The following is a 14,689-nucleotide window of genomic DNA, read 5'->3' on the forward strand; positions in this document are numbered from 1 at the left end:
TTTTGAATCAATATTATTACATCAAGCAAATATTATGTTTTAATTTTGGAAAATTGATATTACATTTAATAGGATGAATTATCTAAAATCACAATGGATTAATGCACTTTATAATCCAAAATGGAGCACGATGCCCTATAAATTCTATCACGCAGAGTAATCTTTCTGTACACCTTACAACTGAATTTCTGTGAGAAGGTTATTACTGATGAAAGCTAGAGAAATGTAATGTGCATTGAGGTCTCTGCGCATCTGGCACTAATGCAGAAAAGCAACCAGATATGCTCTGTGGCAATAAATGTGTCAATGCTGTGTTTTTTACCCACACGTGCATAGATCCCTTGTGGGACAATCCCTTCAAGCAGAAGATGTTCTTCGGGTAAGTTCTGTTTCACTTTAGTTAAAGCATACATAGCTGAGCAATTTCCCTGAGTCTAGGTTTGTGTATTGGCCTTTGGTAAATTGTCTTTAAGTTGGATATCACTTGCAACAATCTCACTTGGACAAACCAAACCTAACTACTCATGACGTGGATCTGCAAGCTACATATTTTTTCTTTCCATATTAGAACCAAGGAACCATAGAATACTATAGCACAGGAAACAGGCCCTCCAGCCAATCTAGTCCATGGAGAACTATTATTCTACCTCATCCTATTGATCTACACCCAGATCACAGCCCTCCACATCCCTTTCATGTACCTATCCAAATTTTTCTTAAATGTCAAAATCAAGCCCGCATTTATCACTTCCATTGGCAACTCATTCCGCCACTCTGTACATAACGAAATTCCCCTGAAACTTTTCACCTTTCACCTTAATCAGTGTCCTAGAGTTCTTGTCTCACCTCACCTCAGTGGAAAAAAAAGCCTGGTTGCATTGATATGCCCTCATACTTCCATCAAATCTCCCCTCATTCTCCGATGCTCCAGGAAATAAAGTTCTAGCCTGTTTAACCTTTCTCTGTTTCTTATTCCCTCAACATCCTTATAATGCTTCAGACCAAATGTCAGTTATTTTCTCTTTACTTCGTATGGACACTGTGTGACCTGCTGAGCTCCTCCAGCACTTTGTGTTTTTAGTACAATCACAGCATCTGCAGACCTTCATGTTTCACTGCTCTCTTTCAATCTTACTTCTATCTTTCAGGTAGTTAGGTGTCCAAAGCTGCACAGAGTACTCCAAATTTAGCCTCACCAATGTCTTATACAACTTCACCATGGCATCCCAATTCCTATACTCAATACTTCGATTTATGAAGGCCAACATGGCAAATGCTCTCTTTATGACCCTATCTGCCTGTGAAATGTCTTTCAGAAAATGATGTATCCACATTCAAGATTCAATTTTTTTATCATACAGGTACACGATCCTTTATCCGGAACCCTTGGGAGACAGTGAGTTCTGAATTTCAGATTTTTCCGGATTTCGGAAAGCCCACCGAATTGTGCTGCCTATCCATCCCCACCCGCTTCCAGTTGCCTAGCAATCTCACCCAATGGCCGTCTCCCCTGACCACGGTCCTTCAGCCGCCCGGACATCTTCCCTGACCGCGGTTCCTTGGCTGACTCCCACGACTGCCAGTCCCTCGGCCGCCTCCCCCGACTGCTCATCCCTTGGCTGCCTGGCCACCTCCCCCAACCACTCATCCCTTGGCCACCCAGCCACCTCCCCCAACCGCTTGTCCCTTGGCCACCCAGCCACCTCCCCCGACCGCCGGTCCCCCGGTCCCCCAGTTGCCTCCCCCGACCGCCGGTCCCTCAGCTGCCCATAGGTTATTGGCCCTCAGGAAATCTGTCCCCAGGATCGGTTGGCGTATGGCCATGATAGTGAAATCCCACCTGTAAACTGAGTCTCCTAGTAGCAAACGGACTAACCCAGTGTCGTAGCTGGGTATAGATGTCCTGTTTTTCCGCGATTAGGTTGGACTGCTTACTCTGGGCTTCTCGTTCAAAGGTGTTTGGTGGCAGGATGCTACATTCAGCTCTCGTGTTGACTAAAAACCTTCATCCGGTGATTCAGTCAACAGCACAGAAGAGGCCTGCATGTTTGCCAACCACCACAGCCATTACTGATGGCTGGCGGTGCCATTTCCCTGGCTGCCAGCTGAGTAAACGCACAGTGGGATGCATTGGAAGGTGCTACCCCACCACCATCTCCTGTGGTAGAAACACCACCCGTTCCACTGCTCAGGGTTGCGGCTGTTGTCAAAATGGACCGTTGTGACAGAATTTTTGAGAATTCTGTATAGTCTGTCTGCTTCTTTTGCCACAGCCTGAGGGTCAGAGAAGACTGTGTCAGATAGGAACAAGGTGATATTGCGGGGGAGGCGTTCTAAGAAGTGGCCTTGAACATTAGGCACTTGGAGTGTCCATCAGCTAGCACGAGCATTTCAGTCATTAGCTCGGAGGGGGACCTGTCCCCAAGTTCATCTAGATGTAGGAGATGCGTGCCTCTCTCCAGCTCAGTCATGGTGAAAGTTTGTAGGAGGTGGGCCTTAAAAGCCTCATACTGACCTTCTGCCAGAGGATTGCTTGGGAAAAGTTCAACTTTAGTGGCCAACTCCTCGTCTAGCGATGCAACGACATGCCAAAAATTTGGAGCCTCACTGGTGATATTGTAGAGGTTGAATTGTGCCTCCACCTGAATGAACCACGCATGTAGTCTAAGTGGCCAGAATACTGGTAGCTAATGCCCACCACGACTGGAGGGAGAACAAAAGCTTTTATTAGCTTATAATTATGGGTAGGGTTTCACAGTAGTCTTCGGAAGGGTTCTGGGTTTAGGCAGGAAACAAGAGTTATATGTGAGTAGATGGGGGCAGAGCTGGGAGGCGGAGCCAGCCATCAGAACAACACACTACCAGTGAATCCCAGTTCACTGCAGTTGGATTTAGAGACATCTGAACCGTCTGGGTCACCATTGTGGTGCCTTTTAAGGGAGAACTGCAAAGGAAAACACTGACTCACTTTGTAACCAGCAAAGGACTGTTTTACTATCTCTTTAGACTACTTTTTAAGTCACTTCCAGTTCAGCCATTCTGAAACTGGAAGTGACATCATAACACTCCCAATGTGTTTCTCAGCCTGCGGACTTCGTCCCCAAGTTGATGGGGGTCCAGCGCCATCTCAACACTGGCCCCTGGGACTCATGGTAGGCCAGCATTACAGGTGAAGCCCCACCCCCCCCCCCCCCCCAGCTGCCGCTACACTTCCTATAATTTGGCGACTAAAACTGCACACAATATTCCAAATTTGGCCTCGTCAATGCCTTTTACAACTTCAACATGACATCCCAATTCTGATTTATGAAGGCCATATGTGATGCAACTTTCATGGAATTATGTACCAGAATTCCTACATCCCTTTGTTCTTCCACACTTCTCAATTGTCTACCATTTAACATGTATGACCTTTGCCAATTAGTCCTAATGTAGCATCTCACATTTATCAGTATTAAACTCCATCTACCATCTTTCAACCCACTCATCTCACTGTCCCATATCCCACTGCAAGCTTTGGTAACCTTCTTCACTGTCCACAATAACATCAATCTTCGTATCATCTACATACTTATTAATCCAATTTACCACCCTTTCATTTAGGTTATATATGACAAACAACAATGGACCCAGTACTGAGACACTCCACTGGTCACTGGCCTCCAATTTGACAAACAATTTTCCACTACTACTCTCTGGCATCTCCCATCCAAACATTGTTGAACCCATTTCACTACTTCAACATTAATACCTAATGCTTGAACCTTCCTAACTAACTTCTTATGTCTAACCTTGTCAAAGGTCCATGTAGACAACATCCGCAGCCTTCACCTCCTCGAAAAACTCTATAAGATTTATTCTTCATTGGCAAAAAAATCAGAAGTTACATGAGTAATTTGCTTTAAGCTGTGAGTCATGAGGTCATAGAGTATTTAGGATCTGGAATGCATTGTCAAGTATATTAATGGAGGCAGATTAAATGATTGAATACAAAATGGAGCTGGATACATAACCAAAAAGTAAGAATGGCAGGTCTATGTGGAGAGGGCATGTGGGTGAGAGTATCTAGGTTTCTCTTACATAAAAGATAAATAGATTTCAAATTTCAGCTTTCTTTTTATTAATTAAATTTTAAAATTTATACCTCCAGCAGGATAACAGACTCTTTCAACCCATGAGCCCATGCCACTCAATTACACTTGGGATGAAACCAGAGCACCTAGGGAAAACCCACACAGACATGGGGAGAACATGAAAACTCCATATAGGCAGCACAGGATTCAAATTTCTGGCATTGTAACAGCATTGTGCTAAATGCTATGCCAACCATGTGACTCAAGACTTATTGTCAGAGTTCATGATGACATCACGTGTAACCCTGAGATTCTTTTCCCTGCAAATGAGCAGAATTACCATTTATTGGCAGTGCAAACTAAAACTGACTCCACATACACATGTAAACAAACTGATCATGCAATACAGATAGAGAAAAAAAAAATCAATAAAGTGCAAAAGTAAGAAGTCATTAAATAAGTCTCTGATAGAGTTTGTCATTGAGGAGTCTGATGGTGGAGGGGTAGGAGCTGTTCCTGAACCTGGTGGTGAGAGTCTTGTGGCACTTAAACTTCTTTCTTTCTGGTAGCAGCAAGAACTGACCATGTGCTTGGTGGTGTAGATCCTAGATGATTGTTGCTGCAGCATTCCCTGCAGATGTTAGCAATGGAGGGGAGGGTTTTACTCGTGATGTCCTGGGCTGTGTCCATAACCTTTTGCAGGGCTTTATGCTCAGGGGCATTGGTGAACCCATACCAGACCATGATGCAGCCAGTCAGCACACTTTCCACCACTGTAGAAATTGGCTAGAGTTTGCAAACCTTTGCAAACTCCTGAGGAAATAGAGGTGCTGATGTGCTTTGTTCATGGTGCCATTTGCGTATTGCGTCCAGGAAAAAAATCCTCTGAGATAGTGACTTCCAAAAACTTAAATTTGCTCACCTTCTCCACCTCTGATACCCCAACGATCACTAGATTGTTGACTTTAGGAAGGGAAAACCAGAGGTGTACAATCAGCTTCTTGGTTTTGGTGACATTGAATGTAAGGTTGTTGTTGGTGCACCATTCATTCAAGTTTTCAATCTTCCTCCTGTATGCTGACTCAACACCTTTCTTCATCCAATCCACTACAGGTTGAATAAACTGCTTCTGCGCTAAAGCCAATCTGTGAATTCTCTGATACATAGTAAATTATGGGTATTTTCCCATCCAGTGCTTGCTGTGCTTATTTATTGACCCATCGTCACTTGCCATAATATTTTTGTCTTACTTGAAAGTTTTGGTGTGGGCTTATGCCTATTAAACATAAAGAAAGAATGAAATAGTTGTTCAAGGGATTAGCTTTGAACACAAACCGAATAATCAGTTATGTCATTTTCTCCATGATTCCTAGTAGGCAAAGATAATCTCATCAAATTAGCAGTGATTTTCCCAGAAAAATTAAAATGGAAGTGTACTTTTAATCATATGGTTGTGTTATGTAGTCAACATTAGGAGGCATGAAGATAGTGGAATGATCATTTTTTTTAAAAATTTGGAGTTCAGGTGAGACAAGAACTAGTGGATATAGGTTAAAGCTGAAAGGAGAAATGTTTAAGGGGAACATTTAGGGGAAACATCTTCGCTCAGAGGCTGGTGGGAGTGTGGGATGAGTTGCTAGCAGAAATGGGGGATGTGGGTTCAATTACAACATTTAAGAGACATGATATTGGAGGGTTACAGTCTGGGTCTAGGTCAATGGGGCTTGGCAGTAAAATAGTTTGGCATGAACTAGATGAGGTGAAGGGCCTGGTTTTGTTTTGCATTGTGGTGTTCTCTGGTACCGTGACTCATCTTTTAATCATTCTCAATAGACCACATATCAAGCTTGTCAGATCTGAAATATATGCATAATCTTTTATTAATTTTCAAGGGTTTGGGAATGCTTAGCAAGTGTTGCAAAAACGTTAGGTTTGAATTCAATTAACAAGTTTCCATTTAACCCATAAGTATGTGTGATAGCTGATATCCGGGATTAATCCACCTTACAGCAGAATAAATTGACAATATTTGGAATGCCGTTTATGGTCAAGGTAAATGCAAAAGATAATTGTGTATTAGGTTTTAGATATTGGAACATTTTAGAATCCCAATAAAAGGATAAAAATTCAAGAAAATATCAAAGAATACTTAAGTGACTAATGTTCACTGATCATACTAGAAATTTATATGAATTACCTACCACTTACTATTCAACCACTCTCAGATATCAATGCACGCTTTGACTTTGTATTAAAATGACTTCTTATTTACTCACATCACTTTCTATTCAAGCAGAAAATTAAATAACTGAAAAATCTTAATAGAGAGAGTAAAGTGAATGAGAATCAGATTGCTTGGCTCCAAACAACAATCCCACAAAGATAGCCGACCATGATATTGTGAGATCCGAGTTATTCTTGACTGCAGATATTCTCCATCATATTAATCACAGCAGTGCTGTGTAATGCTGCCATGCACAAGATTATTGCCCTGAGCAAGACATTTAGAGCATCAAGTCTCCATATATGCTTAACAGACTGCGATCTCAGGTTAGATCAAGGGCTCAATCTAAAAATGGAAACTAAATCATTCAGAAATTATGAAGTATGAAAAGGTTCATGAAGTTGAATTTCACTTTGGCTAAATAATTTGAACTTTCAAGACTGAATTCAATGGATTTTTGTTGAGAAGAATATCACTTGGGGAGAGTTGAGGTCCAACTTCAACATGAGTTATTTGAATGACAGACAGATTTGACAGACTTTCCAGCTTATTCCTGTTCCTTTATATTTACATGGGCTGTGAATAAGAGTAGCAATATCATTCTCAACCTTGGATAAACAACTCAGTGTCACACCAAGGATAGTCATCCCTGCCATCTCATATCTATTCTCTCTTTAATCAATTTAACCAAGTACACAATCACATTTGTCTAGAATTGGAAATTACATAGCTTAATGATTTTTTTAAATGAAATGTGAAACCAGAAATATTGGTAACACTTTGTTTTCCTCTTAATGAGCACTTCCAGCATTTTTCTGTTTTTATTTTAGATACTCAGAATCTGTAGGTTTTTATTCCATAAAATTTAAAAAAAATGTAAACACAAGGCACCAAGTCCACAATGCTGCTGTTGTTTGGACAAGTAGAGACTTCTTCCAACATGCAAGTACCTACTTGAATGCCATTTCCAGGACTGTGGGCCAGGTTTGTGTGATTGGCAGACACCATTTTAGCAAAACTGGGGTAGATGAGGAAGAAACCAGGGGGAGGATTTAAAATTCTCAGGAAGAAGGGAGAAGGTTTTATCAAGTGGTTCTGGCAATTGAAGATCACAGCTCTAAGCTGGTGAGGTGAGGAGATTAGGGGAGAGAAGAAGGGGAATAAGTAACCACAGAATTACCAATTCAACCACAACATTTTTGATTTAAACAAGAAAAGAAATTTAACAGGAAATTAACATGTCAATTACTTTAATAAATATATTTTCAACCTGTTTGTGGTTCAGAGTTTATTTGTATCTCTGCCACAAATCAATGACTCCTTTGATGTTTTAAGCATACGCTGTTGATTTCAGGTAGGACGAGTGAATTAGATAAAGCAATAGCTTTTAGCAGGAGCACTCAGTGTGAGATGAGCAATGAGCCGTGAGTTAATGGAATTGGGCTCGACAGAAGGAAGTACTAGTGGAAAATTCAGCATTCTGTACTGACTGAAATCAGCCATTCTTTTCAAGTTGGGGGCATTGTTACTCCTGCATAACTGATGCAAAGTACCATAATTAAAAAAACAAGTCTGCAGGAACATGAGGTTTTAAATTGTCTCAATGTCAGCATGAGCAAAAATACAATGGGATTTGAACCAATGCCAAGTGCAGAAAACTCCTTTTGAATGTAAAAGGAACTGCAAAAGTAGCCATTAATTTTAAAGGCTATTTTTTGGCACCAGCAAGTGCACTTAGCAAATCAATTCACTTTGAAGTCAAATCGCTTCTCCAGTGCATTTCAAGTTTCAGTAATTGATGGGAAAAGAGGCTGATTTGGCAACAGCTTCACCATTCATGTGAAAACTAAATCCGAAAATGAAAAACATCGCCAACCTTGCATTATTTCTTCATCCTTTTATTGTTACCTGTTCAGCATGGTGTAACGTTTGTTTAACTTTGATTGAAGTTCACAGAGGTGATTAGCACAAAGACAATTACCCCAACTTGCTGGCTGCACTCATTCTTTGTCCATTTTATGGACATATAATTTATGAAGCTGACACTAACTTCTCCAAACCTCCATGCATGGTAGATCATGATTATCGACGATTAAAAATTGAACCACCTATCAATTTCTCAGAGTTAAATAAACACATTTTAAAATAAAATGCCATCATGTAATCCACGTTTTTTGTGGGATAATTTCTAAGTGCACGTGTGACAGTCTTTTCTAAGTTTGTATAGAACCTGTTTCCAATGCTCCTTCAGGTCAAATATTCCAGGCCTTACCCATCCTCAATGTGTAAAAAAAAACAACACACACACCTTTCTCCCTCTTTCGTAAGATAGTACCTGACAGCAAAGTACAGGCCCTTTGGCCCACAATATTGTGCCCAACAATATAAATTTACCTAACAATCTAAACTTTCTCTAACTCACATTCATAATCCTCTACTTTTCTTGTATCCATGTGCCTCTCTCAGAGACTTTTAAATGCATCTATTGTACCAGCCTCCACCACTATCCCTGGTAATGCATTCCAGGTACCTGCTACTCTCTGTGTGAACAATTTACCCCGAACTTGTCCCCAGAACTTTCCTTCCCTCACCTTGTAAAGATGTTCTCTGGTATTCGTGTCTACTGTATTCTGGCCAGCATAGAACTTTCTGACATGACATTACAGTAGATGTGAGTGGGCGATACTGAGGCAGCTCACCCTCGACTTGGGCACCGGTATGATTGATGCCCTTTTGAAACAGGAGGGAACCTCCGACTGCAGGGGCGAGAGATTGAAATTGGTGAGTGCATGGAATGGGCTGCCAAAGGCGGTGGTTGAGGGAGGTACTATTGCAATGTTCAAGAAAAAAAATGGACAGATACATAGATGGGATAGAATCCGAAGGATATGGGGCCAAACACAGGTGGGGGGGGGGGTTAGTGTGGGTGGGACATGTTGGTAGGCATGGGCAAGTTGAGCTGCAAGGGCACTTTTCACGCTGTATGACTGACTCTATGGTGGGGGCATATGGTGTTTCAATTCAAAATCTATTACAGATGGGCTTTTGGAAAATGTTTCCATTCCTTCATTCAGGCCTTCAAGTGTTTAATGAATTTATAGCAATGAGCCAGACTATTTGGTCTTGTGCTTATCATGAGCCTCAGGCAGAACTTCCAATCCCATTGTCCCTCATGTTCCTATCTCACTTCTTTTCAAATGTACTGTCCTTTTGCTTCAACCCTCTGTATCACAGTGTACTCCACAATCTTACCACTCTCAGAACAAAGAATTTTCTTCTGAGATTTTACTATATTTCTAATGAATTACAGTTTCTGCCATACCAGTAGCATTAAATAAGAAAAGCCACTCAAATTAATGACAAAAATAGGTAGCTGCATGAAATATGTTATTTTCAATAAGAGCTATTTATCATGGAAAGCCATTATTCATGCCAAGAATAGCAATATTCCAATATAAATAGATCTGTCTTTATAGCAAGTTTGCCATTCTTTCTGCTATTTGTTGCATGACTCAACAGTGGCCCTCATGAGAAGGTTCTCAATTTTTTCATGTGTCTACGATTGGTATTTTATCAAACGTCATTTGAAAGTCAAAGTATATTGTATCTAGAATGCCATTCTTGTGTAATCTTTCTTGTTAGTTCTGAAAAAAAAAGATACAGCTATTGTATCTTGACTTGATAAACCACTTGATGCCTGTACTTATTGCCACATCAGGAATATGCATGCATGGTATGGCACTAACAGATTTTGCCAACAGACAGTCGATCAGTCAATCTTTCTTGTTATTTTTGAGACCCTAGTTGATCGCTCTTACTAATAATTTGGCTTCCACGTACTTTTCAATTCTACTTTTGAATAGGGAATCCTTGATCTTTTCAAACACAGGAGCTAAGAAAATTTGTCTAATCTTCCAATGTTCTACATCCTCTTCTAAACACAGAAATCACATAACCTATCGTCAAGTCTCTGGCAAATTTCATTTCAATAATGTGTAATTGTGTAAGAAATAGAACATCTGCTGCTTTTTCTCCTAACATTATTTAATGTGAGAGTAGGCATCCTATTCTGACCAGTGGTTTTATTTTTACGAGGTGTTTTCAGTTTGTTAATTATCTCCAAGGAATTGGTCATTATTTTTCTCTAAGCCTATGGTCAACATTCAATATTTCTGCTGTTTTGCTGCCATTGATTATCTTTACTTTAGATTAACTCGACATCCTAAATCTTGATCAGAAGCACAGCCAATTAATTCTGTACAGCCTATCAAGTTTAAGAAATAAAAATTAATTTCTACTGAATTTATTCATTTATCAAACCATGAATATTAACACCTGGAGGAAAGAATAGTTTTGGTCCTTTAAGTGCAGTATCTTCAGACATCACAAGCAGTGTCTTTTATTTTTTAGTGTGCCAAATGTACTTGATTGCATCAGGAAGCTAAGCCACCAAGTATTTGATTCCAGCACGTTTCACCCATTCAATTACTATTTTGAAAGCAAGCCTTCTGAAGAAGGAGATACAGTCAATTATCTCTATTTTAAAGAAGACAATATATATACTACTGCACCCTTTGGTACAAGGGCTTTGTAGCAGACACCAGGAATTCAAATGATATGGAATAAAGAATGAGCATGCAAGTTTGCAACACGGAGAATATAGAATTCTTCCCATGTGAAGCATGAAAACTCTCTAAAACAAATTGCAAGTCATTGTGTCTCTGTGCGCCAAACAATGCCACATTATGGTAATTCCATTGTTGCATTTGAAAACAACCATGCCTGAAAACTTTGAGATGTGGTTGAAATAATGCAACTAGCCAAACTTGAACAGATTTTAAACATCTGCCTTTTCCCACTGGTAACATACGTTGGAGAAAAGTTTCTGACATTTGCAGTAAACCTTCACGCAATCAAAACAAGTTTGCATCCTTCATGGCAGGACAGAGTCCAATTTGGTGGTGTGATTTGTCAAAGCCAAGCTCATCAATGCCAGCACATGTGAAACATTCACTCAATGTTTCAGACACACACAAAAAAGCCGGAAAAAGGCAATTTGTCATATGGTTTTGTGTACTCTCAATGGATGTAATTATGCTGGAGGGTTTGCATCGTTTCAATTAAGTTAGGAAACCACATCACTTAGTAGTCCCAATGTAAATAATTAACAAATTTTCAAAAAAATCTGAAATTTCATAATAATTGAAGGAGCACATATGAGGTCAACATTGTGTGAGCAGCAGAGACCAACAGCCCTTCCAGGCAATCTTGTAACTGTTTTCGAAAAGAGATCATTTGGATAAGCCTCTGACTGAAACCATCCTTTGGAAAAATAAATCAAGTGAGGTCAGGAGCAAAATCAATAAATGCTGCCTTTAAATCTTCTTGTCAGTCATTTGGATTTGGTTGCAAATATTTATAAAACTGAGCCTTATGGAGTTTAACAGAACATAAATCCCTTTTATATACATTTCTTCCATGGTTGGTCTGCGGTTCATGTTCATCAGAAATCAGGAAAACCTAGCATTTCACAAGAATTTGTTCCAAAATAATGTCAGTTGAACTGGAGCATTCAGGCCTTTGTTAATTTTAGCCAGCTATTGTATTTTGACTTGATAAACCTTTTGATGCCTGTACTTATTGCCACAGCAGGAATATTCATGCATGGTATGGCACTAACAGATTTTGCCAACACAGTCAATCAGTCAAAATGTCCATTCGCAGGCTAAACTATTTTCCCATATTAGGTCAACGTTTTCCCTCGAGCTGTGTTTACTGGAAAGAATGCAAATCCTTGGGCTGTGTTTGAAATTATGGACAGAAGTCAAGTGTATGGCATAACTTGAACAGTTGGTCATTCCTGATGTGAAAGATTGCATTGGAGAGGAGCAAAGTTTGAATTAACAGATAAACTAAAAAAAATTAATCCCCATACTTTGTTCTTTCTTGTTTCCTTTCTCTTCATGTCTTTCACCTTCTCTCATTCGTTATCTTTTTCTCTTACTTATATTTATTTTGCGATACTTCTGCTTTTGTTTGTAGTTGCAGAAAATATGATTTGATATGAAAAGGAAAAATATACAGGAAGAGCAGGGAGTAGGGCTAATTTAGGTAGGGTACTTACCAACAGGTGTCAACCTGATGTCATCATTGTTCCTGACTGCCAGTGTTGTAAGGCACAAATAATCTCTTGGGTGAACAAAGCAAATCTATTTTATTACCATGAGCCCTTTGTGCCCAAAGCCAGAGTACACTGTAGCGGTGACTGAAAGAAAATGATTCTGTGCCCCAGCTCAGTTCAAAATAAGTCCCTGAGGTGAATGGACAATTTACTAATCACTACACCATTAAAATTCATTGTTTAAACAAATATGTCAGTGGACAGTTCCAGAAATTGAACAATTCTCTGTAAGCACTTAATTTACTGGTAATTACTTTCACCTTTGAAATATTTGATTTCTACAGTACATCAAGTTTCTTTTACATGGACATTTTTTGAATAGATTAAAGTGTTGTTGAGGATATTAGGCAATAGTTTCAAAGATGGATTTAAAATTAAGTTGTTTCCAGAATGGAAGCAAATTATTTCACAGCATAAAAAGTGATCATTATGTGAGGTAAATAGATATAACAATTGACCATATTACACTGTAGCATGAAGTTAAGAGAGTAGAAATTTGACCTCTGTCGTATGGCTACACATGTAAACCACACAATGTGATTAACATTCCATTCAATTTCAAAGTTACTTTCAGAAAAAAGAACCTGAATCTGCTACATGCAACAGAGGATTATTTATTACCCTAATGGATGGTCAGTGCACGTAATTGACCCTAGAAAAAGGAACAAACACTGAACAGTTGTGATTATTATGTAAAAAGATGCAACAATAAGGAGGAATTTGTTGGGCAGAAAGTATAGCGATATCCTAGATAAATGAGTTGAGATGGACAAAAAGGTCCTGCTTAGACAACCGAGTCAGAACCCTACCTTAATGAAGGGCTCAAGCCTGAAAGACTGGTTATGTATTTTTTACCTTTGCTATATAAAGGACACTGCTTGATCTGTTTTTACTTCAACCATGGTGTCTACAGATTTTTGTGTTTTACTTTTCAATTGAGTCAAAGAGTTACATGGCATGGAATGAGACCCGTCAGTCTAACATATCCACGTCAACCAAGATGCCCATTTGAATTAGTCTTATTTGCCTGTATTTGGCCCATATTCCACAAACCTTTCTTAACCATGTATCTCATCCATCTCTAACACAGGAAGCTCATTCCAAATACCACCACCCTCTCCGTGGAATAACGCCTCTCTCACCTTCAATCTATGCCCTTTAGTTTTAGACTCCCTACCCTTATTTCTCAGCTCTACAACATTCTCCAAGGCATTATTATTTACTGTGTATGTCCTGTCTGGCTTTAACTTCCCAAAATGCATCACCATACTTGTCTAAGTTAAATCCACCTGCCATTTCTTTGCCCACGTTCCCAGTTGATCTAAATCCTTTGTAGCCTTGGACGAACTTCTTCAGTGTCATCCACAAATTTATGAATCATACCACTTCCAATCCCATACAAATTGTTAATATGTGCAACCAGCCCAGCCCTGATTCCTGCAGCATACTTTCTTGTCATGTTGTGAATCACCACTTTTGATCTACATCCAGGTAATATTCTCTTGCTGGTAATCTCCAAATTATATACTTTTGAAGTAAGGCCCCACATAGGCTTAAGCTGAGCTGTTTTCCCAATGACTCTATTCTCTGCCTAAGCTTCATGTTATACAGCAAATCCTTGGTATGTGGCACCTACGGCGATTGGCAGATTCTGGATAAGTAAATTTTCCAGTTGTTTGAGGTTATGTGTTGCATGATTGGTGAACTAAAAGTGAATGTGTGGTCATTTTAATCTTGGATATATTTTACCTATTTATTCTCTGTGATTTATTTTTACCAGTTGCTTGAATTCCAGATAATAGGCATTCCTTGTACATAAAAGCCACTTACATGAGATACGCAAGGTCATTAACATCTGTAAATCCATTACCAAAGATATTGGAGGTATGGTCAGGACAGGAAGCAAAAAAGTTATATTCACTGTGCCTTGATGCAGTAGATATCGGCAATCCGTCACTGTGTAAGTGAATGCTGCCATTGAGTATTAAGCAAACATCAGATTAGTTTCTTCCTAAATGTTGTAGTAAGTTCACCCATTAGTCCCTGGACAACAACAAGAACTCACAGGAGACACACAAGGCTAGAATCTGGAGCAAAAGCACTGTTGGAAGAACTCAGTGGGTTAAACAGGATCTGTGAAGGCAAAGGGTGGTCAAAGTATCAAGTAAGGACACTGCATCAGGACTTGATAGTGTAAAGGGAAGGTTCCCA

At 39.6% G+C, this 14,689-nt stretch overlaps 1 long non-coding RNA gene across 1 annotated transcript in view; it reads left to right on the forward strand.

The window, feature by feature from the left end:
* LOC138760502 (uncharacterized) overlaps positions 1-14,689 on the forward strand; it is a 56,923-nt gene that overhangs the window by 19,601 nt on the left and 22,633 nt on the right. Inside the window, exons 4-5 of the long non-coding RNA XR_011355668.1 lie at positions 337-379; positions 1,362-1,396. This is a non-coding gene — a long non-coding RNA (uncharacterized lncRNA). The remainder of the gene's footprint in view (positions 1-336; positions 380-1,361; positions 1,397-14,689) is intronic.

This window comes from Narcine bancroftii, chromosome 4 (assembly GCF_036971445.1).
Source record: "Narcine bancroftii isolate sNarBan1 chromosome 4, sNarBan1.hap1, whole genome shotgun sequence".
In the NCBI taxonomy this organism is placed as follows: domain Eukaryota; kingdom Metazoa; phylum Chordata; class Chondrichthyes; order Torpediniformes; family Narcinidae; genus Narcine; species Narcine bancroftii.